The sequence below is a fragment of the Natator depressus genome, chromosome 3, assembly GCF_965152275.1.
Source record: "Natator depressus isolate rNatDep1 chromosome 3, rNatDep2.hap1, whole genome shotgun sequence".
NCBI classification, from domain to species: Eukaryota; Metazoa; Chordata; order Testudines; family Cheloniidae; genus Natator; species Natator depressus.
The window spans coordinates 154,733,234-154,760,848 of NC_134236.1; the positions used below are offsets into that span (position 1 = coordinate 154,733,234).

The 27,615-nt window shown below is 44.2% G+C and overlaps 1 long non-coding RNA gene across 1 annotated transcript; it reads right to left on the reverse strand.

Annotated features, from left to right (window-relative positions):
* Window positions 1-22,213: 22,213 nt before the first annotated feature.
* Window positions 22,214-25,066, reverse strand: LOC141984143 (uncharacterized). The gene is made up of 3 exons (XR_012638664.1): window positions 25,049-25,066; window positions 23,675-23,766; window positions 22,214-22,254 (listed from the first exon to the last, which is right to left on the reverse strand). It is a non-coding gene; the product is annotated as an uncharacterized LOC141984143 (long non-coding RNA).
* Between the last annotated feature and the right edge of the window lie 2,549 nt (window positions 25,067-27,615).

The following is a 27,615-nucleotide window of genomic DNA, read 5'->3' on the forward strand; positions in this document are numbered from 1 at the left end:
GAGACCTGATTCATATTTGTTTGTTCTTTGCTTCTTGTTTTTCCTAGTCTCAAAGTCACCTAGAAGGGAAAAGTACGTGCATATGGGGAAAATACAACCACATGCAGACGTTGGGCCACATACCCAGGGTGATGATTGCACTGGCAGTACAAAATCCGCTCCCAGACTGTGCCCCCCTCCTAACCTGGGTGGATCATGTCTACGGGGGGACGGAAGCTCAGCCTCCAGACCCTGTTGACATTTTGTCTCTTTGCTAGGCCTGCCAACACAGGTACCAATTAGTTCAACTGCGCAAATTAGCAACAGAAGTTATTCCTGTGGCAAGCAGGAGTCAGGCTACTTTTACTTGTTTATGAACTCCCTTCTCTGTCCCAGAAAGAGTGAAAAAAGTTGTCAATTTTAGAAAAAATCCAGTCTGGAGCTGGATCTGTCCTGGGATCACTTTAATTTATTCTATTCTCTTTTTATTTATTTATTTCCCCCTCTGCAATCAATACTAAATGTGAACTGGGAAGTTTAAAACCTGCTTAATGCCCCAGAGCCCTGGGAAAATACACATGTAGGCTTAAAAATTAACAAATCATTGTCGTTCAGAGCAAAACAATTGGAAAAACATTTTCCTCCTCCAATTAACTGGACAAAGCCTGAGTTTAGGATTCAGTGCATACACCTGTGACCTATGTGGAGCACCTCAGTGCCTGCCACACGGTGGGCATCATCTTATAATACCTCAGTCCCCCAGAATGTTATCACACACTTTGACCTTTACTGTATCATTAGAACTGAATGTGGTATAGCCATGTTGGCAAATCACATTGTCCACTCCCACTCCCCTTGAAAATATCACAGCTGTATCCATGGTTCAAGAACCTGTTTAGAGCATGGTTTATAACTGTTATAACAGGATAGTCCTCTGACTCGGTCTCCCACCAAAGGGTAAGTGCATATAAATAGGTCCTAACTCAGCTTTTCCCTGCATTTGCTGCTCTGCTGTTAACACAGACCCTTTGGTAACAGAAGAAGGGATTGATTTTTATTTGGTTTCACAATGTAGCAATTTGTTATTTTTAAGTGTTCATCTATTATTAATTATCATTCTTTAAGCACTGGCAGTTTGTTCGTCCCTGTATGAGACTAAGTTATGGGCATGGTCTCAAAAAGCTACTATTCTAAATACTGTTGCCAACGCTCATGACTTTATCATGAGTCTTCCAAGATTTAGTGTTTTTATTAAAGACCCAGCTCCTGGAATCATGTGAATACAAAAGCATTTCAGCTTTTGCTTTTTTAAAAGTTATTTCTAGCCTTTGTATTTGAAAAAATAGCTGGAAAAGGTGACCTGTAAAGGCTCAAAAAACAAAAGAACCCCAAATGTTGTTGATGCTTTCTAAAAATCTCCTGAAGTCAATCTCATTATTTTTGTACTGGGAGACACAGTGGAAGCCCAGAGTAGTAAAAGTGCAAGGATACAACATAGAGGGTGAAACTGAAATACGCTGGCTTAGTCCATATTATCCTGTCTCCCTCTGGTGGCTGATCTGAACTGCTGTAATAACTAACAGATGAAGACCTTACCTCTGGAGCTCAAGGCATTGGGGCTTGTGCGGTGGGGATGGCTGAAAGCTCAGATTTGATCCCATGTGGTGTCTGTGTGGAGTCACAGTTGGTTGTGTGGAAACAATTATTCAAGGTTTAATGCAAAGATTGTGGCTAGTAAAGAACACTCTTGCCTGTTCCATTCATGGTCCTTGCATCATGCATTTGGGGTTATTTTGCCAGGATAGGAGGTTCTGTCTTAGAGCTTTATTTTAAATGTAATGAACGGAAGGGCAAACTTTTATAGTTGTGAATTGTTGGCATGCAGAAATAGGGAGTTTTGATGAGGGATTTGAAAGCGCTGCCTGCTGCATGAGGAAACCCCAACCAGAAGAGGCAGCTTGGAGTTAGCCTTCTGTGTTTGTCTCATTGGGTTGCACACTGCTCAGCCAGGAAGACATGATGGGGATAACAATACTAACACCACCTTTGTAAAATGCTTGGCTATCTTTGCCAGGGGCTGTTATAAAAGCTGAGTGTTGTCTTATTTTTCTTAGTAGCTATGGTGCATTGGATGTTAAGAGCTGGATTCTTTAGTCTGCTAAGTACATTTTGTGCCATTCAAGTGATGCATAATGGCTGTATTCTAACCAAAGGTGGTCAACAGAGAATTCCCCTTACACACAGGAACTCTCTGCTGGCATGAAGCAGGTGGAGATGGCTTAGCCACCTCCTCCATCAGCCACCCCACAACTCCAGTGTAGAAAATATGTTGGGAGAGGGTACCTGGGGTCGGCTAGGGGCAGGAAGGAGATGGGGTAGAGTGGAACTCTGCTACACCTAACCTTCATTGGTATAAGCTTGTTCCTCACCAGGGGGTGCAGGATCAGGGAGCTGCAACCAGTTCCTTGTGGCCCCTGTTTCCTGCATCTGAAATTTGCTTGGATTCAGTTGAGAACTGAGATCTAAATCTCTAACAAAGTTATGCCTTTGCATGTTTACATAGTAGATCTATCTTTACATTGCACAAGTTACATGAAATAAACCACAGTAGCCAAAGGAGAATCCGTAAAAGCAGATGCAGCAAACTGAAGCCCTGATTCAGCAAAGCACATCATCTCCCTATGTTTACCTGCAATGGGACTTCATTGACCTCAGTGGGCTTACTCATGTGCATAAACTTAAGCACAAATTCAAGTGTTTTGGTGAATAGGAATGGAATTATTCACTTGCCTAATATTAAGCGTGTGCTTAAGTGCTTTGCCGAACCAAGGGTCTAATTGTAGGCAGACATTTGCATCCTGGGTGCAACAATTCTGAATGTCATTGGAAAGAGAAACCTAGGGCATGATTTTTGCAGTACTGGATATCCACAGCTCCAGCTGAAATCAGTGGAGGTTGCAGATGCCCCAGAAACTGCACTGAGTTACGAGAGCTCCTAGGGAAGAGAGATCTCTGGAAGGTTGGCTTGGTGGGGTCTAGGACTTCACTCAGTTATTAAAATTTACTGAAGATAGCCTTGGATATAAATAACAGCAGTTCACTATTCAGGGCTTCTCTTCTGGTCTTTGTCAGCCCCTGATAAGCAGTTGTAAGAATACAATAAAAGGCTTTTATTTGTCATATCGCTGAATCCCAAACAGCAGCTTGAAAATATGATACATCTTTATTCTGGACAGCATCTCTCAGACCAGCTATGGGCCAGATTCAGATTCACTGAAACCTGTCCAGGGAGGTGTAAATTACACACGCCCCCTGTGCGAGTGGTGGGGAGGGGTTCACCCATGGGTAAGAGCAGATGCAAAGTACTATGGAATCACTTAATCTAATTATACAGAAGAGTAAATAATTCTTCTTACCCCCTTCTCTCGTGTGTGGGGCACCTTTAGCTCCATTGACTTTACTGGGAGCCATGCACATATATCCAAGGACAGAATTTGGCTTAAGCAGCCATCTTTTGCTGGTCTGCTGACATCAGGCCAAATCCAGCTCATGTTAAATAACTTAACTGCGGTCAGGCCTTACTGAAGTATCCTCTGCTCACACCAACAGCCCCACTGTGTGCACTGAAATCGGGAGAGCTACTAGCATCAATAAGCTGTGTCTAGAAGGCTTAGCCAGTGTAGTTATCCGGCAAACCGCTTCTAGGGGGGACACAGCTATACTGGCAAAACTGTTCTTTTTGCCAGTGCAGCTGCTTCTGATAGGGCCTTTTTGCCAGCAGAGTTATGTCAGTAAAAGCCACACTTCCCTAACTAACATAGCTATGCCAGCGCAAGCCTTCTAGTGTAGACATAGTCTTAAGCAAGCAAGGTTTGGTCCCTAATTTATAATCAAGGAAGTGCTGCTCAGCACTGGAAAAGGATGGAGACTTCCCCGGGTATGCCAAGGAACATTTCTCTTAGTCCTGGTATACAGCAGAGAAATTTGCACTGGTGTAACCACACTTACTTAGTTGCACAGGCCTTAGCCTTGATCGATATCTGTGCAGTGTGTTTTCCTTAGGCATCTGAACAGCTGAAACTTACACTGGTGGGAGCATCTCTAATATAGACGGGCCTTAGAATGTCTTGTGTCTCTCTAAGGCTGCTTTGATAGAGATAGAGCTACTATGCCAGCAGTTCTCAAGTTATGGCCAATGGTGCCCTCAAATTAATTCATGAAGACTTTTGGGAGAGCCACAAAGTATTGGGGTGGCACCATTTTTGGTAAATGGAAAAAGCCGTTCTCAAACTCCCAAAGCTCCGGTAGGTTGAGCTGCTCGTAAAAACTTCATAGTTCAAAAACGTACAACTTTTTTGTTCTGCGTTTGTACAGGATGTAGTACAATGAGGTCCAGGTCCATGACTAGGACTCCAAGGGGCTAGAGTAATGCTGCTAATAATAATTAATACAACAAAATTTCCTTTTGATTCCATTAGAATCAAACTGAAACCATTTTTTTCCCAGTTTTGGGGTGGTTCCCCTCCTTTCTCTCCCTTTTCCAGGGGGAAAAAAGGCGCAAAAGGGTTAAAAAAAATAAAGAAAACCATTTTTTATTCTGTTCATTTAATCAAAAACAGGGAAAATTCCACCAAAAAAATTCAAACAAAACCAAAATGCTTCATTTCATTCAACATTTTTCAGAGAGAAGAGTCCCTCCTTTTTGACCAACCCTATAACAACTCTCCTCAGTACAGCAGCAAGCATTTTAGAAATGTTAATTGGATGGATTGAACTTAAAAACCAAGCCTGAGCAAGATCCCACTGAAATTGATGAGTCTTTCAACAGACTTTGGATCCATCCCCAAATAAATAAAATTCTGACAGTCTCCTATTCAAACAGGAACGAAATTCCCTGAGTCCTAATCCAGCACAGAGTGAACTTCCTGTTGGGGAAACGAGAGAAATGGCAGCTCTGGAAACGCCCTTCCTAGCCATGGAGCTAGGGAAAGAGCAGTGGGGATTTCTAGACAGTGTTTGGAAAGTTTGTCAGTAAATAAGGACTGCTGCCTTTCTCCAATGCTCCCCAGTATTGCCTATATTAGTATCCACTGCATTTGATGGTGAAGAGCCTAACATTTCCTCCACAAAGCTATTTGCATATAGCATTGAAATGGGGTTACTATGTGCTCTGGCAGAGACCCAAGCTTGCACTGTGTATTTACATTTTTTTTAAAAGATATGGCTAATGCATTTCAATAATAATAATAAAAAATCATCACAGCCATTACAGTAATGGTGCTGTGCTAATTGCTTGCATTTGCGCTCATATATGGTACTTCCCTCTCTGACTTATTGCCATTTGTATGCAAATGAGCTCTAATTAGCTTGCTTGCCAGACTTTTAACTCCCAACTATTTAGGACCTGATTCTGCTCACCTTACTCGCACTGAGTCGTATCTTACTCCACTGATTCAATAAGACCGCACATGAAGTAATGTACTACTCAGCTTGGCAGGATCTGGCCCATAAAACATATAGCCTACAATGGAAGATAACACATGTGTTCAACGGCGCAAAAAAATATGCTATAAACAATGCACCATGCCACCACTATCTCCCCAGAATACCAGCTCAGCCATCACGTGGGGCCATTAGAAATCTGAATGACTTCATCAGCTCAACACTTAAGAGTTAATTAATTTTAGTTTCTGTATTATGGGCCAGATTCTCCAGTGGGGCCCAAGCTACCGTCAGCCCAAGTCAAAAAAAGGGAGCCAAGGTAGCTTGAAGCCACCTTTGCCCTCCCCTAATCCTGAGCCTACTGCAACCCTAGAGTGAGTGAAGATGGGTGCCTCTTGCACTGGCCCACTTACAGCTAAGAAAAACTCTGTTCTCTAAGTGGCTGGATTGAGTCTCCATACTGATGGGGTTTGTTGTAACTAGCAATCCCACAAGAACAACTACAAGCAGAGCTTGGCTCAGAACTGTGTCGAGGAGCTGCCAGTGTGCAGCTGGCTGAGGAACCCGGCATCTGTCTGTTTCTGGTCATGGATTGTTGCACTCTCACAAGCAATGTGAGGGTTGGAGGAAGCTTTGTTACCTTTGCAACGTTTAGCCATCTCTGTTAGGAGCACAGCTCCATAGATATGAGAAAATGAGAATCCAAAGCAATGGATTCTGACTGCCTACCGTGAAACCTGTGCAGGAAGCCGGGCTGTGTCAGAGGGTATCATGCCACTTACAGAGAGATTCCTCCCTTCCTGCCGGGGCCACTCCCCCTTTTTCACATGCACTTCGGCCATCTAGCATTTGAGGGCTGGAAAGTGTTGGCTACCTTGAGGGAGGAAAGGTTCTGTTCAACCTCATCATTTCTCTTCAGTGTGCCCCCACCACCAGACCCCCTTCAGTGGGATTTCTCTGAATTCAGGGACACTGGAAGGAGAAGTGCTGTGGGTGTAGCTGCACCCCCTGACTTGCAGTAAAAATAGCAACTGAATGCTTTAGTTTTGTTCAGTGGCTTTCAGCACCTCTGTGTGAATTGGTATGGCTCCATACCACACAGCAGGAGTAAATATAGGGACCAACATCTGTAACCACTTCATGTAACTCAAAGTCCTCTAAGTGGCCAGGTTCCATTGAGGGGCATTGTGACAGGATGCATCTATAACCCACTCAGCGTAGTGCTCTCTGTCCCCCCTTTAGCGGCGGCTGGGGCACATACAGAGGTTGATGTGCCTGCTATAGCCTTGGATAACAGAATAGAGCAGTGGTTCTCAAACTTTTTTTTCGCAGACTACTTGAAAATTGCTGAGGATCTCGGCAGACCACTTAATGATCTTTCCAAATGTTGTTTGTACCGTTAGCTAACTATTGTAAAGTGCTTCAGATAAAAGCGCTATATATAAAGAAACCTTAATAAACAACACTTTTTGTTCTACAAATAAAAGTGCACAACTCATATTTTAATATCAATAGTCTTACCTTACTAATGCAATGGATGTGCCCTCTCCCCACCATGGCAGCCCCCAAGCTGGGGCTGGGAAGGAGGGGGGGTCTCTCCCCTGCCGCGGAACCCCCCGAGCTGGGGCTGGAAGTGGGGGGGGAGGTCTCTCCCACCCGCGGCAGCTACAGAGCTGAGGCTGGGAAGGAGGGCCGTCTCTCCCTGGCAGCCATAGCCCTGGAGCTGGGGAAAGTTGCCTCTTTCTCTGGCCACCGCAGCCCTGCACATCCCAGATTCCACCCCCCCTCTCTTCTCACCCCACTGCTCCTTCCCACTTATCCCCTATTCCCCCCAAGGCCACCACCTCACCTTACATGTGCATCTTCTCCAGGGTCCAGGCACCTAATTAGTGGAGCAATGCCTGCGCGGCTCCACTAATTAGGTGGGTGGCCCTTCATTCTCTCATGTGCAGCCACCCAGGTGCGCACCTTAGAGGGAACTGTCCGCAGATCACCTGAATGGACCTCACGGACTACAGTTTGAGAACCTCTGGAATAGAGGCTCTTGCTTTAAGATCCAAAGGTCCCAGTTTCAAACCCTGCTGCCACTGACCCACTCAAGGGCCTGGTGTTATGCATAAGTCGTTTGGTGGAGAGGACCCACAACCATGTTGTACCTAGCTCTAGTATTGCCCTTCAGGGCAGGCTCTGCCATACCACACAGTGGCATGATTTTAAGGCCACAAGGGACCATTATGATCATATGGGCTGGCCATAGAATTTCACCCAGTGATTCATGCATCAAGGCCAACAACCTGTGATTAACTAGACTATCTCCTTTAAAAAGAGTGGCTTTCTGAGCTAGGAGTTGGAGATGTAGATAGTTAGGCTCAGCACCTTAAAAAGAAGCTGAGTTCCTTTCAGGGGGGCAGAACAAGCCAGGGGTCAAGACACAAGGCATCGCTCTAGATATGGGTTTGTTTTTCTTTTGTGTTTAAGGACTGAAACTGCATTATTATTACCTCTAGTGCTGCAACATCTAAGGACTCCTCACACACAAAAAGAAAAGAAAATTAGGGCACCATTGTACTAGGCAATGTGTAAATAAACACAGAGAAATGATGTATCCATTGTAAGGCCATAAGGGACCTCCTGCATAACAAGCCACAAAATCTCACCCAATAATTTCTGCACTGAGTCCATAGCTTCTCTATGAGCTGTCTAGTATCTTTAGAAAAGTTCTCCAGTCTTGATTTGAGAATCCACCATGTCTCTAGCCAGCTTGTTCCAATGGTTAATTACCGTTGTTAAAAAACGGTGCCTTATTTCTAGTCTGAATTTGTCTAGCTGCTGCTTCCAACCACTGGCTCTCAATACAAGTCACCTTTTAACCTTCTTTTGGATAAACCTAAATAGATTGAGCATCTTTAGTCTCTCTACAGCAGGTTTTCCAGACTTCAGATCTTGTGGCTCTTTTCTGAACCCTTGTAATTTTTCAACATCCTTTTTGAAGTGTGGACCTCAGAGCTGGACACAGTGTTTCAGTAATGCTCTCACTAATGCCATACACAAAGGTAACAGCACCTCGGAAGAGACTGGTTCAGTCACAACTGTGCACAACTATGCAGCTGATGTGGAGGTAGTGCTCATGTCTCTCAAAGGTCTATGTGACAATCAGGTATCAAGCGCATACTGAGACTAAACAGCTGCCTTTCATCTGGTTGTTTTCTCTCAATCTTGTTTCATTTACATTCACTGTGCTTGGAACACAACACATCTTGCAAGTGGCTTTGGTAATAAATGTTTCTTCTTGGAAATGAATTTGTAATCTCAGTTGATTTTTAACAAAGATCTTTTAATGGGTGAGAAGAGACTTTTGACTGATAGTTAGAAAGCATTTTGTGTAGAAACCTGCTCAGAAAAATGCAAGCTTTGCTGGGGAAAGAGACCCATAATCAGGACATTTTGCACTCCTGAGATTTGCTTAGATTCACCTATGACTTTGGCTATCAAATCCAACCTCTTGCAATTAAATAATCACGGCATTTCTGCCACATAAAGCAGTGGGTTTTGAGTTACTTGGTGCCTAGAAACCACAGTGATGGGTGCACTAGAAATGCATATTTTATAACCCCCCCCACTTGGTTTGGTAGCAGGGTTTGAACCCAAGCCCTTCAGATCTGCAGGGCAGATGTCTACTATTTGAATTAAAGGAGTAATTCCAGTAGGAGGTAGCAATATGAGGCTTTATCCACTAATGGACCAGCCACTAGAAGGGAACATACCACACCCTGTGCAGTGGGTTCCATATAGGTAGGTTAGATCAGATGTCAGACCTCATCTTCATGTTAATGCTCACATTTATTATCCGAGTGTGTGCAGCTTCCGCTCACAATAGAGAAGCTGTTGGTTTCCAGACAATTGCCTTGTTTAGACATATCTCTTATGACAGTCTACAGCAAAACCTTGAATACATGAGACTTTTCCAGGATAAAATAAGCCATACCACACTCAGGGATGAGGGTGGACAGACTTTTGCATCTGCCCCAGGGCATGGGTAACCTGCAGTCAGAGGCATAATGATACAGCTGCTATTCTGCATTGGTTTCCCTGGCACACACCCTGCTGTAATGTACCTGTCAACGTCTCATCCACAGAAATATTAGATACATGAAACAAGAACTGGGTGAGGTGAAGACTTATTTACACATGAGAAGGTAATTCTATTAATGAAGATGCTGCTGTCCATAAGAATCCCCATGATGAGGTAAAAGTTCCAGCACTTTAAAGAAACTACCACCTTTTATCAACATTGATAATAGTGTTTGGAACAATAGTAAATAAAGCCCCATGTACACTAGAAACGTCTTTGTGGTGGAGAATTGGTGGTTATGTCTTGGTCTTTGAGTTAAGGAACTGAGATTCATCAGCAAGGTGGACAAATGAGTTTTACTGACCATGTCTGCACTGCATCGGATATCCATGTAGCACTGACCATATGCTCACAGCTCTGTCTCAACCCGCACCAGGATCAATGTAAAAGTTAGGAGTGATTTTCTGCAAGCTACAGAAAGTTAGGTTGTTCTAAAGTCCTGCTCCGTAGTCTGGGTATTCTGTAGGTTACAAAAATAGCCCCCAGAAATGGGTTTAAAGACTTTCTGTTCTTTCCCCTTTCTGCATGTTTTAATTACGCTTTCACTCAGCCTGCACCGAGTGAAACTAGACCGGTCCATTTCACTTTCAAACTGATGTCACTTTCTGGTTTCCATGTGGCAGTTCACAATCCACCCCACCCCGTTCTGCTCAATCTGTAGTGATGTATCTTCCCTTCCCAAGAAAATATTTCTATTTGTGTCAGGTTTATACAAAGCCTGCTCCCCCTCCCCGTCCTTTCATTTATTTATTTGCCAAAACATAGAACAAACCCTGCAATCTTTATTCTGGCAAAGCACCCACTGGAGTTCCAGGGAGCTTCTTCAGCAGGCTGCAGTATTTGGCCCCTTAAATGCTGGTCCTACATTACTTGACTGTGTCCTTTTAAAATTAACTTAAGGGTAGTTATCCCTATTATTGTTATATTGCTATGCAGGCAGGAAGGAGCTGAGTGTCTTTTTTTCATTGGTGTGCCAGCTGGGGGCAAAATTAAATGAATATCTCTGAGATCTGCATTCCCAGCATGGAGTTCACTGCTCCACATCTATCTGTCAGCTTCCATCATAAGCCAGGGCCCTTGCTGGCCCCAACATTTCTAAATTAGCTTCCCTTTTTGGTGTTTAAATGAAAAGAGACATCTAATTTGTGAGTGAAAGCGTTTGTCATTTCTTAGGGGGATCCAGACATGCAGAATACAATTACCATCTCCAAAGAACGTCGTACAGAGGTTCAGCAGCAGCTGACGGGGAAAATTAAATGAAAACAAATAAAATCAGTTGTTCTAATATTGTAACTCAAGTGGCAAGTGTAATCTTCTCTTTTTATCTGAGGTTGGAATTGCTTTCCGACAACAGCTTTCATTATGAAAATGTGGCACTTCTCAGCCCTAGAATATTAAGGCGACATATACCCACAGGGGCCCAGATCATTTTAGCGAGGAACAAACAATGCAAAATGCAGCGTTGGTTTGTTTTTTCAAGCTAACACCTGCTTTGCAGCAAATGAACAATTGTAATAAGTATTACAACTCGCACATGCCAGTGCAATGCATCCCAGCCCACCTATCTTTTCCTCTTTCCAGCCAGAGAAGGAGTCTTCCTGCCAGCTCTGGCTTTGAGGACCCACAAAACCCATGGGTGAGAGATTTCTGAAGTACGAAAGCGTGCTCTGCTAATCCACTGCCTTGGAGCAGAAGGGCAGCGTATATTTTACACTTTTCCCCTTGCAGATGATAAACGAGACTGCACTCACTGCATTAAAGAACTTTTTTGTACCAAAAGTGAATGCAGTAGCTAATCGCTACAGATTTCGCCGGCGTGAGCAGAAAGCAGGGGAGACTATAATGCAGTATATTGCTTCCCTGAGGAGTCTGATTGTAACTTGTGACTTTGGGAATATGGCAAATGAGATGATTAGAGACCAGCTCATTGAGAAAACCACCATGCTTTGTGTAAGAGAACGTTTACTTCTAGAACCACAATTTACACTAGAAAAAGCAATAAACATTGCTACCCAGATTGAGTCAGCAACAGCTGAAGCCAAAATAATGAGCATGGATACAGGAGGCACAGTCCAGGCTGTGAGTCCTTTGCAGAAAAGTTCACTATCATTGCGGACAAACAATTACAAGAGGAAAACTAATGAAAAGCCACCAATCAGCAAATTCAAAATACAGTAAAAGCATGCTTTCGCAGTGGATCCCCACAACACCTTGCAAGCTACACAGGATGTCCAGCAAAAGTAGCTCAGTGCAATCATTGCAAAAAGATTGGGCATTTTGCTAAAGTATGTCACAGCAGCCAGTTCAATCAACAGGTGCATGCAGTTACAATAACAGATGTTACTGTGCTGAGCATGAACAAAATCGCTACTGCACATATTCCAGAACAAATCAAGTGCATGGTAAACATTTCTGCCATACCCTCAGGTAAATCACACACTATTCAGCTAATGTTGGACACTGGCTCAGCAGTATCTATACTACCTGATTCTATCTATTTGCATTACCTGAAAGATGTGCCTCTTACTGAACCAGTACGTGGCTGCCTGCCAGCAATAGTTACTTTTGGCGATTGCTGTGTAACTACAGAGTTCTACATTGTCCACAGAGGCACTCGTATCCTTGGCAGAGATTTATTGGCTGCTTTAAATCTCAGGGTAGTTAATGGACTAATTGATCTTCCTCAGCAAAGCATTCTTGCGGTACACACACCAGTTTCAGCTGGGACCCAACACCAGGTTAAGGAGAAATTTGGCTGTGCTTATGGGTTTCTGCATAAAGTTAAAATGCGGAATAATGTGATGCCTGTATGACAGAAATTACGGCACTTACCATTTTCAGTTAGGGAAGCTGTTTCAGAGGAACTTAGAAAATTTGTTCAAGAGGACATTATTGAAGAGATTAACTCCTCGGAAGGGGTTTCACCTATAGTAGTGATACAGAAGAAGGGTGGAGGCATTCGCCTTTGTGTGGACTTAAGGGAGCCAGATAAAGCTGTTGTGATTGACAGCCATCCTCTTCCTCTCACACAAGTATTTGCAGAACTCCAAGGAGCAAAGATGTTTTCTACTCTTGATTTGCAGAGCGCATACCACCAGGTTATGTTGCATGAAGATAGCAGAGACCTCACAGCATTTATTACACATGAGGGACTATTCCGTTTTAAACGTGTTCCATACGGTCTCGCATCAGTCCCAAGTGCCTTCCAAAAAATGTCATTGATTTTGAAGAATCAACATGGAGTTCAGTGCTATTTGGATGATATCATGTTTGGAAATACTTCGGAGGAGCATGACAATAACCTGCAGTCTATACTAAACTGCATCAGCAAAGCAGGCCTCAAGCTCAATAGGTCCAAATGCAAATTTAGACAAATTGAACTCTCCTTTCTGGGGCATACCATTTCACAGGCTGGACTAAAACCTGATCTGGCTCATATCCTGGCAATTTCAAATGCTCTTCCCCCCTCCTTCCTGTTTCCTGTCCTTTCAGACTCCCAGCAGCCAGTGCTCCCAATTCTAATAATTGCAAGCAATGTCTAAACACCACACGCAGGTGGATTACAGGCTCTGGTATGTCTAGCTCTCAGCATGGTCCTGGATTCTGCATGGGACTGTGGGGGCTCTTTAAACAGAGCTAACAGAGTGAAAATATATGGACTCCCTGCTGGGCCACTTGGAATAAAGGCCTGGTCACATCATGTGGGGGAGGGGACAAGAGAAAAGACTGTCCACTGTCTCCTCCTGACCACAAGGAGGGAGACAGTAAATGGAGAAGCTCAGATATACTGTGCTTCAGCACCATGGTAAGCCACACAGCAGAACAGAGACAAGAAGGAGGGAGTGTAGAGAATGACGATTTACTGGTGGGGGGGAAAGAGGAATCCTAGAAATGAGCAATGGAAAGGTTCTGTTAATTATACTTTTCATCTGTATTTCTCAAAGCACTTCACAGACAGAGGGAAGTCTCTTTAGCCCCCATTTTACAGCTGAGGATACTGAGACGTACAGCACTTAAGTGACTTGCCCAGGGTCACACAGTAAGTCAGTGTCAGAGCCAGAAAAATAATGCAGTGCTTCTAACCTCCAGCCTGCGCCACTGGAGCATGCTGGCTGCCTGTTAGCCCCTCTCTAGAAGCAAGCTGGCTAGTTCCTTGCAGTATTCTGCGTTTGGCCAGTCTAATTTTTACTAGCTACTAGAGACTGAACGAATGGGGTCACTGGGCCAGAAAAATGATTTCAACTAAGTTCTAAATCCAGTCTTAGTCTCAACCCCTTTCCTAATGGGTAAGCATGAGATGGTCACTGGTCTTCTATGTGAAAAAGCTAAGAATCTTGATATGTAACCTAGTTATTAAGATAGACTGTATAACTCCTATTGGAGGCAGTGACATATATTTTTTATATGCTTGACGCTTTAATTCAGTGGGGACTGTGCAGAATTGTGACACAGTGGCTCCCCAGATATGAACATCCAGACACACACTGGAAGACCATAGTAAAAGCTACTAGCTTCAAGGATCCTACCTTCTCTCCAACAAGTCGCCAGCCTTGTCTTGCCAGAGCTGGGAGTTACCAAATCAAAGAGCTATAAACAGTTAAAAAGTGCCTTGATTCCTGTGAGTGGGGGGTTATAAGAGGACTGGCCAAGATATAAAGAGACACTTCTCTCCTCCCTCAAAGCAGGGAGGGAGTGTACTAGTTTGAGTACACTCCCTCCCTGCTTTGGGTACATCCATCTGTGATGGGAGGGCTCCTGCCTCATACTGAGAATGAGGGGCAATCAGCAGGTTATCTCGAGTGCTTATATACGAATGCACAAAGCCTTGGAAACAAGCAGGGAGAACTGGAGGTCCTGGTGATGTCAGGGAATTATGACGTGATTGGAATAACAGACTTGGTGGGATAACTCACATGACTGGAGTACTGTCATGGATGGTTATAAACTGTTCAGGAAGGACAGGCAGGGCAGAAAAGGTGGGGGAGTAGCACTGTATGTAAGGGAGCAGTATGACTGCTCAGAGCTCCGGTACGAAACTGCAGAAAAACCTGAGTGTCTCTGGATTAAGTTTAGAAGTGTGAGTAATAAGAGTGATGTAGTGGTGGGAGTCTGCTATAGACCACCGGACCAGGGGGATGAGGTGGATGAGGCTTTCTTCCGGCAACTCGCAGAAGCTACTAGATCGCACGCCCTGGTTCTCATGGGTGACTTTAATTTTCCTGATATTTGCTGGGAGAGCAATACAGCGGTGCATAGACAATCCAGGAAGTTTTTGGAAAGCATAGGGGACAATTTCCTGGTGCAAGTGCTAGACGAGCCAACTGGGGGGGAGCTTTTCTTGACCTGCTGCTCACAAACAGGGAAGAATTAGTGGGGGAAGCAAAAGTGGATGGGAATCTGGGAGGCAGTGACCATGAGATGGTCAAGTTCAGGATCCTGACACAGGGAAGAAAGGTAAGCAGCAGGATACGGACCCTGGACTTCAGGAAAGCAGACTTCGACTCCCTCAGGGAACGGATGGGTAGGATCCCCTGGGGGACTAACATGAAGGGGAAAGGAGTCCAGGAGACCTGGCTGTATTTCAAGGAATCCCTGTTGAGGTTACAGGGACAAACCATCCCGATGAGTCGAAAGAATAGTAAATATGGCAGGCGACCAGCTTGGCTTAATGGTGAAATCCTAGCAGATCTTAAACATAAAAAAGAAGCTCACAAGAAGTGGAAGGTTGGACATATGACCAGGGAAGAATATAAAACTATTGCTCGGGCACGTAGGAATGAAATCAGGAGGGCCAAATAGCACCTGGAGCTGCAGCTAGCAAGAGATGTCAAGAGTAACAAGAAGGGTTTCTTCAGGTATGTTGGCAACAAGAAGAAAGCCAAGGAAAGTGTGGGCCCCTTACTGAATGAGGGAGGCAACCTAGTGACAGAGGATGTGGAAAAAGCTAATGTGCTCAATGCTTTTTTTGCCTCTGTCTTCACTAACAAGGACAGCTCCCAGACTGCTGCGCTGGGCATCGCAACATGGGGAGTAGATGGCCAGCCCTCTGTGGAGAAAGAGGTGGTTAGGGACTATTTAGAAAAGCTGGACGTGCACAAGTCCATGGGGCCGGACGAGTTGCATCCGAGAGTGCTAACGGAATTGGCGGCTGTGATTGCAGAGCCATTGGCCATTATCTTTGAAAACTCGTGGCGAACGGGGGAAGTCCCAGATGACTGGAAAAAGGCTAATGTAGTGCCAATCTTTAAAAAAAGGGAAGAAGGAGGATCCTGGGAACTACAGGCCAGTCAGCCTCACCTCAGTCCCCGGAAAAATCATGGAGCAGGTCCTCAAGGAATCAATCCTGAAGCACTTACACGAGAGTAAAGTGATCAGGAACAGTCAGCATGGATTCACCAAGGGAAGGTCATGCCTGACTAATCTAATCGCCTTCTATGATGAGATTACTGATTCTGTGGATGAAGGGAAAGCAGTGGATGTATTGTTTCTTGACTTTAGCGAAGCTTTTGACACGGTCTCCCACAGTATTCTTGTCAGCAAGTTAAAGTAGTATGGGCTGGATGAATGGACTATAAGGTGGGTAGAAAGTTAGCTAGATTGTCGGGCTCAACGGGTAGTGATCAATGGCTCCATGTCTAGTTGGCAGCCGGTGTCAAGTGGAGTGCCCCAGAGGTCGGTCCTGGGGCCGGTTTTGTTCAATATCTTCATAAATGATCTGGAGGATGGTGTGGATTGCACTCTCAGCAAATTTGCGGATGATACTAAACTGGGAGGAGTGGTAGATACGTTGGAGGGCAGAGATAGGATACAGAGGGACCTAGACAAATTGGAGGATTGGGCCAAAAGAAACCTGATGAGGTTCAATAAGGATAAGTGCAGGGTCCTACACTTAGGACAGAAGAACCCAATGCACAGCTACAGACTAGGGACCGAATGGCTAGGCAGCAGTTCTGCGGAGAAGGACCTAGGGGTGACAGTGGACGAGAAGCTGGATATGAGTCAGCAGTGTGCCCTTGTTGCCAAGAAGGCCAATGGCATTTTGGGATGTATAAGTAGGGGCATAGCGAGCAGATCGAGGGACGTGATCGTTCCCCTCTATTCGACATTGGTGAGGCCTCATCTGGAGTACTGTGTCCAGTTTTGGGCCCCACACTACAAGAAGGATGTGGATAAATTGGAGAGAGTCCAGCGAAGGGCAACAAAAATGATTAGGGGTCTGGAACACATGACTTATGAGGAGAGGCTGAGGGAACTGGGATTGTTTAGTCTGCAGAAGAGAAGAATGAGGGGGGATTTGATAGCTGCTTTCAACTACCTGAGAGGTGGTTCCAAAGAGGATGGTTCTAGACTATTCTCAGTGGTAGAAGATGACAGGACAAGGAGTAATGGTCTCAAGTTGCAGTGGGGGAGGTTTAGGTTGGATATTAGGAAAAACTTTTTCACTAGGAGGGTGGTGAAACACTGGAATGCGTTACCTAGGGAGGTGGTAGAATCTCCTTCCTTAGAAGTTTTTAAGGTCAGGCTTGACAAAGCCCTGGCTGGGATGATTTAATTGGGGATTGGTCCTGCTTTGAGCAAGGGGTTGGACTAGATGACCTCCTGAGGTCCCTTCCAACCCTGATATTCTATGATTCTATGAGTGTTATAGGAAGAGACTGTCATCCAGGCAGAACTTGACTTTGCAGGGGAGTCCATAGGAAGTTAGAAAACCAGGGTCCCCTGGGGAAGATGGTTAGATAGCCGGTAAGCCAGACAAGCAGTCTGTTTTATTGTTTTAAGAGCTTTTCTCTAAGTTTTTTGTTGTAATGAATAACAGTTTGCTTTAGGAAGGCTATTTGGTCACTGGGTACCACGGTCATTGGTCCCCGAGGGGACAATCACAGGGGCATTGAGACCTGCTCAGGTAGTCACAGTTGATGCAGAGGCCTGTCACCCAGGTAGAGGTCATGGCTCAAGGCCTGAGACCTGAATATGGGTGGGCGGGGGAGGAATCTGCTCAGTGAGACCAGGAGGAGTCAGAGGAGCATTTAGCTTGGTAACTGTAACAACATCAACATCACTAAAGCACAACTCTCCCTGTGGACCCCTGTTCAGCAGGCTCTGCAGTGAAGCCAAGGACTGACTGTGACTGACTTGGCTTCCCTCTAGGTTATGACTGAATCATAGTGCCTACCATGTGGGCTAAGACAACAGCCATCACTTAAGTGGGGGCCCATCTGGGATTTCAAATGCTATGGAACTCAGATGCTTGGAATGAACTTCCTCTGTCCAGGGGAAATGTTATCCATGGGCCACTCTGCGTTGTCTCTCCCCTCCCCACCCCTTTATGTGACTCATACACAGAGAATATGGACCTGTTACAGAAGCTAGCTCTTTAGCCCAGGTTGTAGAGCCATTCATGCTTTTAGCTCTGGAGTGTCTCCAATTCAAGCCCCACCATTGGCCAAGATGGCACCAACCCACTCACCTGCTGCTGTCTGTGCAGCTCTGGAGATGAACAGAGGATTTCAATTGTCAGAGCTCCTCCTCCAGCACCTTTCAGTAGCATTCCATTCACTTATGAAGGCAAAGCTGGAAGGAGACCGTAGTATAAGCTGTAGAGTTCAGTATGGAATATTGATATTGTGATGGGTTGGATCACAGAAACCCCCTGGGGAGCTGCCATCTGATGTACCAAGACTACTTCTGCCCCTGCTTTCCTGCCTAGTCAGCTTAGGACTTCAGTGCCCTGCCTGGTTTGAGCCAGACCCCCTAGCCTGCTGCAAACCCAGACCCAGCTGTAGGCTTACCTGAAAGCCGCTTACAGAAGTGTGCCTGTCTTTAACAGTCAGATGCCCAACTCCCAATGGGGTCCAAACCCCAAATAAATCCGTTTTACCCTGTATAAAGCTTACGCAGGGTAAACTCATAAATTGTTTGCCCTCTATAACACTGATAGAGAAATATGCACAGCTGTTTGCTCCCCCCCAAGTATTAATACATACTCTGGGTTAATTAATAAGTAAAAAGTGATTTTTATTAAATACAGAAAGTAGGATGTAAGTGGTTCCAAGTAGTAACAGACAGAACAAAGTGAATTACCAAGCAAAATAAAATAAAACCCGCAAGTCTATGTCTAATAAAACTGAATACAGACAAAACCTCACCAGTTTCAGTAAGCTTCCTTTTTACAGACTAATCTCCTTCTAGTCCAGGTCCAGCAATCACTCACACCCCCTGTAGTTACTGTCCTTTGTTCCAGTTTCTTTCAGGTATCCTTGAGGGTGGAGAGGCTTAAATAGACTTTCTCTTGTGGGTGGAGACCCCCTCCTCTCTCCTATGCAAAGTCCAGCTCCAAGATGGAGTTCTGGAGTCACCTGGGCAAGTCACATGTCCATACATGACTCAGTTTTTACAAGCAAAAGCCATTGCCCACAGAGCATCTTGAATGTCTCCAGGAAGACTTCTTATGTGGATTGGAGCATTCCAAGATGCATTGTTCCTTAAGTGCTTCCTGACTGGGCACTTAACTTTGCAAATTCCTTTCTCCAGGAACTGACCAAATGCTCTACTAAAGTTATTTAGAAATCAAGCCAGTACACAGCCAATATGCATAACTTTGAATACAAAAATGATACATGCATACAACTAGGATTAATAGATTCAGTAGATCATAATCTTTACATAGATATGTTACATGGCATATGTAGCATAGAACGTATTCCAGTTGTGTCACATATATTCATAAGCATATTTCCATAAAGCCTTGCGGGGGGGCACCATCACAGATATTGCTTTGTGCTAGATAATAAATCTCTGTGCACCTTGCCTGGAAACCAAGCGGAGCCCTTAAAGGGGATGGAAGAGAGCAAAGAGGATGTCACAATTCACATACACCCCATGCAGAAAGGAACGAGGCCCAAAACTAGCCAGATCAAAAGGAAATGTAGAAGCCAGTGCATGGGAACTGACTCTGAAAATGTGTGAAATAATTTCTCTGCCTCTTGGTCATTTTTATTTTCTTGAGTAGTCCCACTATGGTTGGAGAGAACCAGGGAACCAGCAATACCTTTTCGTCGAGCGTTTTCTTTATGCTTTTCCCGCCACAGCATCCTTGGAATGAAGTCAAGACACGGCCACTCCCTCTTCCACAATCTCATTTTCACATTCTTTAAAGATGCACTTCAAGGCATGTGCTCTCTCTCTCTCTCATTATTTATTTAATTTATTTATTTATATATATATATAAAAATACTAACAAGGAAGCTAACATAGCGGAATCCAATTTTGCTATATGAAAGATTATTGGCGTTAGCCATGTGTCTTCCTTTCTCCCTTCCCGTCTCCCGCAGTAAGTTCAGGAACTGGCATCTCCCGTTAGCAAATAGAATAATCTTTCCACAAGACAGAGGGCAAGATTTTTATTTAATTTCTGAAAGTAGCATTGACACTCACTGAAATTGTGTTTAAAGATCACCTGGTGAAATGCTAAAGAAGGAGAATGCCCGTGGGAAATGGTGAACAGAGATTTCTCACTAGGGACTTTGAAGTGAGTTTGAATAAAATAAAAAATCTCTTAAAAAATGAACTTATTTCACTGTGGCAAGAAGTTGATCACTTTTTTCTTTCCACTCCCTAACATGATACATAAAAATCACAGGACATCTTATATGTGAAGTGTTTTCTTTAATAAAGAGCTACTACATACAGACCATCAAACAGGTTTCCACTCAGCTCACATTCCAGCTTTGTCTGTCTTGTTTACCAGGGACCACAATTTGCTGCTATGCTATACAGTGCACAGAGACATGTAGTGGCTGAATAATATCACTGCAAGTAAATATTACAAATGCTTAACACTTTTTCTTTTGGTGTTTGTGTGTGCGGAGTCAGTGCTGGTGGGAACTAGCCAGACTGATATCTCTGACTATTGAAACCCTCTCTGTATCCAGAGAAAACAGGTTCAGTATGAACAAAGTAAGCTAACCTACCCACACTGACTGCCTCAATAGTGTGTCTCAATGCTGCTCTGAGGGGAGAGGGCCATTCAGTCTCCATTCACCCCTTGGCTACTCTACGAGGCTGCCTGCAAGGAAGCCAATTAATGTTAATGATGGCAGGGAGGATTCAGTGATGTGGATATTTGTGTATGACATAATAATGGGTGCTGTCAGAGCAGTGGCATATAAAAGCATTCACATAGTAGTGAAATCCTGCCAGCTAGTTAGAGACATTCTGGTGTCCAGAGACAAGTATTGAAATTCCTGCTATTTAATCAGTCACAATAAGTATTTCTAATGTACCTCTCACTGGGTTATATTGCACTGATCCAGCAAGGCCCTTAAGTATATGCTTAACTCAAAGCATGTGCATAATCTCATTGAAGTAAATAAGACTGCTCACATGCTTATAGTCAAGCAGGTACTTAACTGTTCTTCAGGATCAAACCTTATGAGTGCTCAGCGCTAACCTTTGCACTGTGGTATCTTTAAGTGCAATGGACACGCCACTTCCTGACAACTCTCCCGGCCAGGCACCCCATGTAGCAGACATATTGTCAATCACTCGAAATATAAGAAAAGCCCTGAGTTCCTCTGGCTGCTGTAAATGATATTTGCATCAATATTTGGCCCCAAGATATGAGGATGACAGACAGAGATATTGGATTCTAATTGTAGTGCCTTCCTAAAAGCCTTTCATTGATGCATCAGGCTCTAGAGGGGAAGAAAAAAAGCTGCATTTTGGTTTTCTATTTCCCAGAAGAAACTATTTTCATTATTTCCCCTTCTTGCATGCTTCCCTTTTTAGACCCTTCCCCACTTTAATAGTTTTTAATAGCAGCTCAAGGTGCAAACACTTCCCAATATATATACCAGAGATTAAAGTCTCCCTTAAATATCCCCAAAAGAGGGTGCAGAGTAGGGAGGGTAAAGCCAGGAAGTTGCAAGACTGTTAATTTTACCTTGGCACCACATAAAACACTAGAAGAAACCATCAGGTTCTTGGCCTGAAGAGTTACATGCTCAGCTCCTGGGGCATACACAAGAATAAAAGGTTGCAAACTAACTTGATTTACTTTTTTCAAACAATAACAGACTCTGGTGACAAGTGGGATGCAGTGGACATAGCAAAATGTACAGAGCATAGGGTATGGTTTCATGCAAAACCTAAACACTAGAAAGCATCTGCAATAGGTATGTGTGTTAAGGGGGAGGAGGTTAAGCCCTCAGTGTTGATATTCCTTGTGCTGATAGATAACTTGTTTTGTCCTTCATCAGGACGTCTTAGGTCTATTTAGTTCACTACATCTGCTGTGTTACTAATCATAAATCCAGAGGACAAGCCACTTAGGATACATCTACACTACACTACAAAACAAAAACACAGCCACAAGTCTCAGAGTTGCAGAACCACAGGATCAGTGCTTCACTCCCAGCTACGGAGCAGTCTCTAGGAGTGTGCCAGACCTCCAAGGGTCTCACTCTTCCTTCCACACAGCCTCACCACCTCCTTAGACTGAACTTCTCAGGCTCCACCACTCCTGTTTCATGCCGTGAGCTCTTTTCAGTGAGTCTAACTGAGCCAGGTTCCTGGAAGAGACTTGTGCATTAATCCCTGAAGAGTGTACCTCACCAAGCATTTGCAGTGACACCCACATAGCTTTGTCAAAACAGTCATGTTTATTAGTGAACTGGAACACAGCACTGGAAGTCGTCAGGTTACTGTAGAGAAAGGAAGGTTAAAGCAGGTCATTGTGGTTAGCCCAGCCAAGCTGTAGCAAACCCCATTGTTCAAGTCCTGTCTCTGTCAGTCTGACCTCCTTAGTCAGGTTGCACGTGAGAGAATAGTTCATCTTAATTAATTAGCCTCTTACAGTTGGTATGGCTACTTCCACCTTTTCGTGTGTGTGTGTGTGTGTGTGTGTGTGTGTATGTGTATATATATATATATATATATATAATCATCTTACTATCTGTTCCATTCTGTGCATCCGATGCAGTGGGCTGTAGCCCACGAAAGCTTATGCTCAAATAAATTTGTTAGTCTCTAAGGCGCCACAAGTACTCCTGTTCTTTTTGCAAATACAGACTAACACAGCTGCTACTCTGAAACATGACTCCTTCTGACAGCCAACTCTTCTCTCCCAGCCACCCACCCCTCCCCATCTTACAACTTCCCAGTCCTTTGTTCTCCAGCTGGTGTCTTTGCTCAGGGTCTTCCCTGCTGAGAGGTGGGGAAATCTGTCTCCCTCTAGGTCGTTGGTTACCAGGTATAAATGTCCTGGTAACTGGATTTGCCCTGGTCTTCTCAGATTCTCCACTGATATGGGGTCGGTCCACTTTAATGACTCATTCAGGCTCAGACAGCTAGGCGTCATTCATACCTATTCTCGTAGCCTGCCCTGACAGCAGTCTTTTCCATCACCTCCCCCTGCCTTAGGGAGCCATGTGAAATATAAGGGAAACTGAGGCACACAGGGGGTTAAAATATTACAGAAAATTCTCACTTAATCACACTGGATCAATTGACTCACAGGATGGGGCTAAAAATAGCTGCGAAGATGCTCGGGCTTGGCCTGGAGCCCTCAGCAGATTTGAGAACCTGGATTCCAGCACAAGTGGGGAACGTCTACCCTGTTGTTTCTAGCCCCATAGCACAAGCCCAAGTCAGTTGACCCGGATTCTGAGACTTGCTGACGCAGGTTTTTTTTGCTGTGTAGACGTGCCTTTAGGGGCATGATAGATTAGTGATACAACAACTTGTTGGCTTTTTGGGGAATCCAGACACTGTTATGCACAACAGCAACACAAGATGTTTCCTTGCAAGTTTCTGAAGACACATACTTAGGGCTTGTCTACACTTACAGTGCTGCACTGGTCCAGCTGCACCACTGTAGTGCTCAGTGAAGAGCTTCTCACATTAGCAGAGGTGGTACTCCTCCCCAAGAGGCGGTAGCTATGTCAACAAGAGAAGCTCTCCCAGGGGTCAGCTCGGTATAATGACATCGCTCAGAGGTGTGGATTTTCCGCACCCCTGAGTGACGTACTTCTACCACCATAAGTTCCTGGTGTAGACCAAGCCCAAATTCTCCATTAACATTTATGAGAGCCCCAAAACACCTTGTTGGAATTAGAGACTTACTGTTGGACTTATTGGTGCTGACTCCGTCACCCCAGGGGAGGGAGTGGCACTTAGCCACAGCTCTTGAAGCGTCTTTTCTTCTGATGGGTGCACTGGCAATGAAAGTATCGTGAACTTTTAGGTTCTCAAACAGCCACTTCTGCAGCTACCTGCGTCCATGTCTTATTTCATGAGAACCACCTGCAGAGCTGGTGGCAAGTTTCCATTGGCAAAGCATGCCAGTCTGGAATGGAAAACCAGAGCCATCATCGGGGCACCTCCATTCCCCTCAACGCTAGTGACCAGTAAATAGCTCATCAAAGACCATCTTTGCCACCATTATTATTCCTAAAGTTTGTGGCTGAATTCACTATTTGTGATAAGAAGAGTTGGTACAGGTATAGTGCTGGCAGGTCCTATATACATTTTCACCATACACAATGTACCACATTCCTGACTTCTGCCATACCTTGTTATTCCAGCTTTGGATATACTCACACTTCTGTCAGTACCCTTCAATCCCAGCTTGCAGCAGGAGCCTTTCCTATGTCATGCTAGGGCTACCCCAATAGCTGTCGCAGTGCCTCTCAATCCTGACACACAGCACCCCCAAACTATTCCTAGCTTGCTGCTCTGCTAATGCCCCTGAGTCATCAAATCTTAAGCATGCTGGGAGGAAAGTTGGCAGTAAGGGTTTTATCATGCCAGTATTCACATTTGGCTTAGTACGAGCTTTGTGACTTCATCTGCTACTATCACCCACCTCTTTGATATTTATAAGCCTTAATCACTGATCTATCCTCATTTCTTCAGACTGTTGCTATGTAAAATATTCCTTGACTTCATAAGAGTAGGTCTTGCCTTAAGGTAACTCTGAACAGGTAGAGTTCCCACCCTGCTCCAAACAGAGTACAGCCCCATTTTATAAAGTCCATATTTACCCTCTACCTGGGGTTTGGCCTTATTGGTAACTGAAATAACATAACTCATAACCTAACCTTTCTTCTCAAGTGTTGCTGTTTTCGAATTTCCTTACAGACCCTCTCTGTCTTTGCCTCTCATGCCTTCTGCCATTAAGAGAGGGGGAATCCAGCCCTTCTAAATTCCTAGAGTAGAGCTAATTGGACATATCTCATCTAACCTCAGCATGAGTCAGCAAAAATACATCCACCTCCAGATGCGTGGCCCTAGAACTCCTCTTCCTCCCCCCCACCCCCAACACATTAGAGATGTGTGCATCCTTTTGTGTCTAGGCTGCAAATTTGCCATGGAGCATAGACAATATCATGATAATGAAGGATTCTTGAATCCAGACAGATGGCAGATCCATGCCTACGGGCCGAATGCCAAGTTACAAAACAAATATCCTTCTGACCTGAATCTGAGCATCCTCACCTCCCATTCATTTCAGGCAGCCGCAGCACCTGGCATGCTCAGGCCCTCAGCCAGTATCCTTCACGCTAGGAATTCTGTACGAGCGGAACCCTCATGGGGGATCTGTCTTGGAAACACATGCTGCATCCACACAGGAGAAATGCAGCTCACTGGTCCTGCAAAATTAAAATGAATGGCAAGGTACTGAAGGGAGAGGCAAAGGAATTATGCTGGAATGAGCTGTAGTTACAGCACTGAAGTAGCTAAAGAGCCCCTGCTGATCTGTTTCATAAAGCTCATTTTTTAAAAGACACTTGAACCAGTGCACAAAAGCTGCTGAGGCTAGAGGAGCAATCTTGTTCTAAACATTTAAAGCAGAGGATATTTTTATTCAGGGTTTTAATTTCTTCTCCAGTTTCTGTGAGTCTCCTCCTTTTTTAAAAGAACAGGAGTCCTTGTGGCACCTTAGAGACTAACACATTTATTTGGGCATAAGCTTTCATGAAGCCCACTTCATTGGATGCATGCAGTGAAATACGAGATTTTTATATACACAGAGAACACGTTCTTGTCAACTGCTGGAAATGGCCCACCTTGATTATCACTACAAAAGGTTTGTTTTCTCTCCTGCTGATAATAGCTCACCTTACCTGATCACTCTCGTTACAGTGTGTATGGTAACACCCATTGTTTCATGTTCTCTGTGTATATAAAATCTCCCCACTGTATTTTCCACTGCATGCATCTGATGGAAATGAGCTGTAGCTCACAAAAGCTTATGCTCAAATAAATTTGTTAGGCTCTAAGGTGCCACAAGTACTCCTGTTCTTTTTGCGGATACAAACTAACATGGCTGCTACTCTGAAACCTGTCATCCTTTGTTGGAGACTAGGGTTTGTTGAGGGGAACTGGTTTAGTCAGTCTGTTCCATCGGAAAATTCAGTCAATGGCTAGACAGCCACAATTATATTGTCTTGAATTATTGTCTGAAATGACACTGTATGAACCTGAATGGTCAGAACTGGGGCCAGACTTCCTGGGTTCTATCCTTTGGCTGCTGAAAGCTAGGCACCTAAATCCATATTTAGGCACCTAAGCCAGTAGTCTGGTTTGCAGATGGGTCAATGGGCGTTGTAGATACTCAGCCCCTCTGAAAATCAGGCCACTTTTATTCAGATGCCTAAACAAAAATGGAGATGCTGTACTTTCAACATAACCCTCAATGGGGGCAAAAAAGGGGACATACCCTTGTTTGGTTCTTTATGGTGCATAAGAAAGTCCTGAAAGTTGGTTTTTGCTTTGTTTTAAGTCACTAACTTTTATTAAAGATTAACAAAATCCATATGGGTGAGATGTTTTACATAAGAGTTACACGAACATAGATTTCTTTTTTACTTCAGGTCGTAGGGGAAGATTCTATAGTTACTGGAGAATTAGTGAAATGATATTAAAAGAGTCAAGAGATTGAAAACTGACCACCAGAGGGGAAGATGGGCATTTTAAATTCTGCTGTCTGTTTTGTTAACACCCATTGGACTCCACTAACTAATGATTATTTTAGAGAGAAGATGTTTCTGTTAAAGGTCCAACATCACTCTCCCTTCAGTGGAGGGCAAGAGTTCGCACTACACACACTCTGATCACCTCAAGATTTCTTCTAGCAAAGCCAGAGAAGACTACACTTGACATTCCTGTGGTTTTCAAGGTTAAAAAAATAAGACCAAAAACAAAACAAAAGAAGGGTTTATTAATAGTTTTTAAAAACAATTACTTTTATGGCCTTCCTTGTCTGCCATAAAAAAAAAGGCAGAAAAAGGACAAACCTGCCTTTTTAAGGAGTCCCTTCCTGGTCACCTCTCATATGTACCCAGCTTTGCAAATTTTAGCTAATGCACACACAAATTCATTCTCCACCCACACACAGCATGATCCTGCTCCCACTGAATGGCAAAATTTTCTTTGATGCAATGAAAGCAGGACCAGGCCCAAGTAGTGGAACACCCCTAGGGCATTTGAGGGGATACTAATGGAGCTGTTTGCAAATTAAGATACTTCCTTGAATGGCATTTGGAAAGAAAATGGGGTGGAATGGGACTCTCAGCCCTTGTCTTCACTGCCAGAATGGTATGTTTTTTTTACCTCAGGCAAACACACATGAGCTATTCTGAGGTAAAAGCAAGGCACTTCCATTTTATCATGAGGCAAACTCACTGAGGTCAGTCCTATACCCCTGCTTGGGGTTGACTTCATGGTAAAACTCAAGTGCCTTGTCTTCATGGCATTTTACCTCAGGATAGCTAATGCACATTAGTTTCCAGGAGGTAAAACACGCACATTTTTTAGAAGTGAAAACAAGGTCTCACTCATTAGGTCCACAGTAATGCAGCCAAGTTGTTTGGCAAACTTTAACCCTTCCTTCTCAGGACCAGACAACAGAGGGAGGGCCAGTAGTGCCGTAAGATCACCGGGTCCTTGCACTCCTTCTCTTTGATATCAGTGTGAGTGCCAGCTCTGAAGTCTGGATGGTGCTTGTATGCAGGGCTTGCAAAGGGAAGAATTTTCCCACGCCTGCTCCTGATTAAAACAGC